The sequence below is a fragment of the Engystomops pustulosus genome, chromosome 11 (genome assembly GCF_040894005.1).
Source record: "Engystomops pustulosus chromosome 11, aEngPut4.maternal, whole genome shotgun sequence".
NCBI classification, from domain to species: Eukaryota; Metazoa; Chordata; class Amphibia; order Anura; family Leptodactylidae; genus Engystomops; species Engystomops pustulosus.
The window spans coordinates 2,264,823-2,272,057 of record NC_092421.1 but is presented as its reverse complement, the minus strand read 5'-3'; the positions used below and the strand labels follow the sequence as shown (position 1 = coordinate 2,272,057).

At 43.8% G+C, this 7,235-nt stretch overlaps 1 pseudogene; it reads right to left on the bottom strand.

The window, feature by feature from the left end:
- Positions 1-3,939: 3,939 nt before the first annotated feature.
- The window catches only part of LOC140106338 (uncharacterized), a 77,166-nt pseudogene continuing 73,870 nt past the window's right edge, over positions 3,940-7,235 (bottom strand).

Genomic DNA, 7,235 nt, shown 5'->3' with positions numbered 1-7,235 from the left:
AGGTGCGATTTTTTTTAAAATCACCAAAACTCACATTTTGAGGGACAAACCCGGCTTCCAAGTTACTTTGAAAGGCTAGTAAAACCCCATAAATTACCCAACTAGAGTAACTACACCCCTCAACGTATGTAAAACAACTTCTATTAAGTCTATTAACCCTTTCGGTTCTTCACATGGGTTAAAACAAAATGGACCTGCAATTTAGAAACTTTTGACTTTTTTTTGGAAAATACATTCATTAACACTTTCATAATGACTAAAATGATGAAACGCTCTGGAAGGTGTGATGCTCAATTTCTCCCGAGTGTGACACGACAGCCCATATGTGGTGATAAACTGCTGTATGGGGGCGCACAGCCGAGCATAGGATCAAAGCCGCGCCATTCACAGCAGATTTGTATTGTCACAATGCACAGGCTATAAAACTTTAATTATTTTTGGTAATCCGAACATACGAGGCTTATTATTTACGAGGTGCGATACAATGTATAGATAATTCATTTTGGGGGTCTATAGAGTTTTTCTGATCTTTGCTCAATTTTACTGAGCAAAACCAATATTGGAGAAAATCGCATTGTTTTTACTATCGACAACTTTTCAGGGCCAGAACTTCTGTATTTTTCTGTTGTCAGATCTGGTTGAGGGCTTATTTTTTGCAAAAAGTTGTTCTTTTTAGTCGTATTATATAAGGGCACGTAATTGGGCTAATTAGGGAACTTTTATTTAATTATTATAAAATGATTTTGACTTTTTTTTTACATTTTCCACTTATTGGCTTGAACAAGCATTCATCCGATCGCTTGCTCAAGCCCTCACACTGCAATACACTTGTATTGCAGTGTACACTGTAAGTAACTGAGCGTGCTGAGCATGCTCAGTTACATACAGCTGGCCAGGAGGCGGAACCAGGTGCAGAGAGGAGCCGGCAGCCTGGGGCACTCGCTGGACTGCTCCTTTCCAGCCCCTCCCATTTGGCAACTGCCTAGTCACACAGCACATGCTAATGAAAGCATACCTCCCAACATTTGTGAAAGGGAAAGAGGGACAAAGAGGGAAAGAGGCGATCCCCCTAAGCCACACCCCCAATCACTCCCTGGCCATGCCCCAAATTTTAGCCATATTATAATAATAAAAATCATTTCAATAAAAAAAAAAAAATTATCCTCTATGGGATTTGAACCCAGAACCTGCAGTGTCCATGTACAATAATGTCACGGTGTTCCAACCAACTGAGCTATGACCTCTGAGATTATCAAGGTTGAGAATTTTGGTAACTAAGAACTATGACTACTGTTACATTGTGACACAGATTTACTGCCTTGGTATATAGAGAGGAATCTTCTCAGAGATGATTGTAATTATTGAGACTTATTATTATTATTGAGATGATTATTATTATTTTTACTATTATTAATAATCGTCTCCATAATAATAAAAATAATAATAATAGTCTCAATAATTACAATAATAACCTCTGAGAAGATCCCTCTCTATATATCAGTGCATTAAGTCTGTGTCACAGTGTAAATGGCAGATAACACTTCTTAGTTACCAGAAATCCTCAGCTCTGTATCTCTGGGATTATAGTTAAGTTAGTTAAGGCTCCGGTCTATGGTGCAGAGGGTCCCAGGTTCGAATCTCAGCCTGGCCAAAACTTTATTTAATTTAATTACATAAAGAGCTTGTGTCTGGGGAAGCCCTGGAGACCATATATGGAGAGATACTGATCTGACCTGATGACGTGGTCCCTGCTCTCCGCTAACCCGACACTTCTCTGAAAAGGATTCCCTGCCCGATGTCTGCTCTGGGGAACCCTAGGAGATGCAGTGACCATATATGGATAGAGATCTGACCTGATGACGTGGTCCCTGCTCTCCGCTAAGCCGACACTTCTCAGAAAAGGATTCCCTGCCCGATGTCTGCTCTGGGGAACCCTAGGAGATGCAGTGATCATATATGGACAGAGATCTGCACCTGATGACGTGGTCCCTGCTCTCCACTAACCCGACACTTCTCTGAAAAGGATTCCCTGCCCGATGTCTGCTCTGGGGAACCCTAGGAGATGCAGTGACCATATATGGATAGAGATCTGAACCTGATGACATGGTCCCTGCTCTCCGCTAAGCCGACACTTCTCTGAAAAGGATTCCCTGCCCGATGTCTGCTCTGGGGAACCCTAGGAGATGCAGTGACCATATATGGACAGATGGTGATCTGAAGCTGATGACGTGGTCCCTGCTCTCCACTAAGCCGACACTTCTCTGAAAAGGATTCCCTCCCGATGTCTGCTCTGGGGAACCCTAGGAGATGCAGTGACCATATATGGATAGAGATCTGAACCTGATGACGTGGTCCCTGCTCTCCGCTAACCCGACACGCTAAGGATTCCCTGCCCGATGTCTGTAGAAGCCATTCTGTACTATCAGTTCAGGCTTTCAAAGTATTTACTATGCGGACACAGCGCGGGACCTGGGGGGAAAATCCGTGACAATCTCATAGCTGCCCGTGACGCGGGGCAGAGGTAAGAAAAACGGGAAAGTCCCGTCAAAATCGGGACGGTTGGGAGCTATGTGAAAGGTACAATATAACATCTTTTTTTTCTGTAAAACCAATTTTTAATACAAAAACACTTTGGCAGTGTATGTACTATGCTCTGTGGGGACTGGGGGAGCGCTAAAAATGGCTCCTGGTGACAGGTTCCCTTTAACGACCAGGCCCTTTTTTGTTTTTTCATTAGCCATTTTTCACTTCTCACCTTCAAAAATCTATAACTTTTTTACTTTTACACATAAAGAGCTCTGCGATGGCTTGTTTTCTGCGTAACAAATTGCACTTCATAGTGCTGGTATTGAATATTCCATGCCATTCCAAATGGAGTCAAAATGGTGACAAAACACATTTGTGCCGTTTTCTTATGGGCTTGGATTTTACATCTTTCACTGTGCGCCCCAAATGACAGGTCTACTTTATTCTCTGGGTCAGTGCGATCACGGGGATAACATATTTGTATAGGTTTTATAATGTTTTCAAGAGCTGCAGTAGTTTTGCTACGACCTGCCATCCTCACAGTACTAATACCGGGTTTAGGAACGTCTATGAAGCTTCTGGAGGGGTTAATGTGTTAAGGTAAACCTAGCTGATGGATCAAATCCTGTAATTTCTACTTTTTTTCCAAAAAGCATTGTAACAGAGACTTCATTTTAAGATGGCACCGGCATCGTGGATAATAACCAAAACAATGAAGGCTAAAGAACTTCCGAAATGCATTATCCTGACGTGAATGTGCGACAGCAGGGAAGACTACATGACCGTGATTTGTTTTGATTTAAATGCTCCTCCTTTTGTATTTCTCCCTTGTTTTTCTATATAGATTTGTGAAACCAAATAAACCCGAATCGGCAGTAATCTGAGTTGTTCTTTACAAGATGCCTATTGATTAGAAACAGCCAACGCACACTAAAAGAGGATATCTTAAATCCTACTCTAACAAATGCAACCTCTGTGCTGAGGCAATCCTGCTTCCAGAAACCCCTCCCATAACCTTATATACCCGATCAGTTACCGAAACGCGTGATAGGACTGTGGTCATTGTAATTGAGCAAGGCCATTCAGATCGAGGGTTTTCCCACAGGGTTAAGACATTTATTACCTGCAGAACCACCAGTGGTCTATGTTATGATTTGCCCTAGTGGAATATATTACATTGCCAAAACCATTAGGTGTTTATCCGTTAGGATCAGAGAACACTTTCATTCTGTCAGCACGGGCAATGGTTGCCCTAGGTTGATAGCCCACGTAGGGAATGTTATAGTGGGAACCCTTACGTTCTATGGTTTGGAGGGTTACAAAGAGTGGACATAGTTCCTACTGGAGGTGATCGCTCTTTGATTCTACTGCGTCAGGAAGCCATATATATCATTAAATATCATGCTCTAGGAGTTATGGGTTTAAATTACCGCAATGATTTATTTGTATTTTTGTGATCACATAGTTCATTTTACATTTGCTCCTCTAAGCCTTTGCGTCTTTTTGTGGCCTACGGTGTTAAAGGCGTTTTCCCATGAACACAAGTGGGCCTAACTTGCAGATCAGGAAAACAAGGGGTCCGAGAGATTAATGAAGCAGAATGGTCAGGTGCGGCCGCCTGCTCCATTAGTCTGACGGAGCAACGAGGGGTCCGACAGAGGTACGTGAGACCCCATCGGACCCCTTGTATTCATGATCTGTGGGGGTCTCAGCACGGAGACCCTCATCGGTCAGCAAGTTAGGCCCTATCCTGGGAATAAGGCCTAACTTGTGTTTAGGGGAAAACCCCTTTAACATAAAGGATAGGCTATACTGGTTGTTTTTAACATATCTGTGTCTAGTGTTCTATGTTTGTTTAATCACAATGATAACACTTTGGAAGACTTCTGATACAGTGGTTTGATGTTACCATGATGACTTCCCCGAGAGGCTTTTATACCCGGGCCCCAGAAGCGGTGATGTCTGAGGCTTGAGAGAGCACACAGGTGGACGAAACGGCCCGTTCCCCGCCGCTCTTGGTGTCCTCCCCGCACCACGTCTTGCTGTGCCCCATCGTGGTTTTCTACTCTTCGGCTTATTTGACGTCCTGGCCCAGACTTTTTTGTAAATCATCTTCCCCCTTCCCCATATGTAAAAAGCTGCTCTGATGCCCAACAAAAAATGCATCAGTGTTTCCTGCATGAGTTATCAGATGTTTAAGAAAACGAGGTTTCAGAGAAAAACCTTTGCCACACTCTGTGCATTAATATGGCTTCTTCCTTGTGTGGGTTTTCTGATGCTCGAGAAGACTCCATCGCCTGCTAAAGCATTTCCCACACTGTAAGCATGAAAATGGCTTCTCTCCTCGGTGAGATTTCTGATGGTCACCAAGCAATGACTTACTGAAAAAACTCTGTCCACACTTCAAGCATGAAAACGGCCTCTGGCCAGTGTGAGATTTCTGATGGTGAGAGAGACACGATTTACTGGTAAAACGTTTATCACAATCTGGACATGGGAACGGATTCTCCCCTGTGTAGTTTCTTTGGTGTCTTATAAGGTTTGATTTATGGGCAAAATATTTCCCACATTCCAAACATGAATATGGCTTCTCCCCCGTGTGAATTCTCTGATGATTAAAAAGATCCGATTTCTGTATAAAACATTTCCCACATTCCGAACAGCAAAATGGCTTCTCCCCCGTGTGAATTCTCTGATGTTTCTCAAGCTCCGATCCCTTGGTAAAACATTTCCCACATTCCGGACACAAGAAGGGCTTCTCGCCTGTGTGAGTTCTCAGATGCCCAATGACAGCAGAAGTTTGCCTAAAACATTTCCCACATTCTAAACAGGAATATGGCTTCTCCCCCGTGTGAGTTCTCTGATGTTTAACAAGATCCGATTTATGTCTAAAGCATTTCTCACACTCAGAACATGAAAATGGCTTCTCCCCCGTGTGGATCTTCTGGTGTCTGACAAGATCGAATTTCTTGGTAAAATGTTTTCCACATTCTAAACAGGGAAATATTCTGTCATCCGTCCTCTGTGTAGGAATCCTCCCCCCATCAGTGAATGTGAATAGCGGCTTCTCTGTGACACTCGTATCTTCAGCAATAGGCACCCGATCAGATGAAGGATCATTGTGAGTGATAGGACCAGTACACAGGTCACTGCGCTGGACTGAGGTCATGGACTGTTCTCCGGAATGATCTTCTGGGATATTCTGAGAATTTTCTTCATGATCTGGAGATGAAACGAAATGTTCCACCAAGTTTTCAATTCCTTCATCTGTTGGGAAAAGAATCATCGTCACTTATTATTATTAGAAATATTCTTTTGTTTTGCAAAGTAAAGTCACGGTGATAGTTTAACTTCTTGCTGTCCAGGCCTTTAAGGCTTTGATGACCGGGGAATTTTTAGTGGATATTTATACTCATTGCTCTATTTTTTCTATTTATTTTTTTTTGTGCATGAACTTAAAAGATTTTGCAGTGTTTTTTGTACAGAACACATAGGGATAGTTGAAAATAAGAAATAGTTTTTTGTATAGTTTATATTTTTTTCAGTTTTCATAGAATCTCAAAAAGACCATTATAAATGAATTCCCTAGTATGTGTCAGTCCTTTTGATATACATTTGGGCCACATTTACTAAGATCTGCGCACCAATTTGCACGTTCTTTCTAGTGCAAACTGCGTGCACAGGTACTTAAAGGGTGTTTCCCACAAAGAAAAGTGAGGCCCTTTCCATGGGATAGGATCTAACTTGCTGATCAGTTGGGGGCTCAGTGATGAGATGCCTACAGATCACGAAAACGAGGGGTTCTATAAGGTCCCACATACCTCTGTGGACTCCTCCTCACTCCATCAGACTAATTGAACAGACGGCCGCACATGACTGTTCTGCTCCATCAACCTCTATGGAGCTGATGGAAATTGTCAAGCATAAGGGTCATGTGCTCCCGTCTTCTCCATTAGTCTGACGGAGAGAACAGGGGTCCAACGGAGGTCTCAGCACTGAAATGGATAGGGGCTAACTTTTTTTCATGGGAAAACCCTTTTAAGAATTGCCTGTGCCACATTAGTTTTGTGTTGCGGCTGCACTATTCTTCATACGACACAAACTTCTGCCTGAAGGGGCGTCCGATGCGCAGTCGCACTGTGCGCCACATTTATCATGAAAAGTCTGACAGAAATGTGTCATCCTCCCTATGTTAAAGCTGCATCAAAAAAAAGTGGTGCCCTCTGTCTGGACAGTGCAGGGGCGCCAGATTCATGAAGAACAGGCACCAGAAATCCTGAATCTGGCGCCCCCTGCAAACTACACAGGGAACTGCACATAGTGAAGACTGCACTGCTATTAGTAAATGTGGGCAAGATGTGTAGTCTCGGGGCAACTATGGCAATGTATTTAGAGCGTAGAGGAGGATTTTTAAAAAAATACAGTAATAAAGGCGGGCAGCCGCTGTGCGCAGTCATGGAGGAGGGCAGCCGCTGTGCGCAGTCATGGAGGAGGGCAGCCGCTCTACGCAGTCATGGAGGAGGGCAGCCGCTCTACGCAGTCATGGAGGAGGGCAGCCGCTCTACGCAGTCATGGAGGAGGGCAGCCGCTCTACGCAGTCATGGAGGAGGGCAGCCGCTGTGCGCAGTCATGGAGCCTACCGTCACGGAGGCAGGGAGCTTCGGTATACAGTCAAGATACCCCCTTCCTCACTGAGGCTGACACTGTGG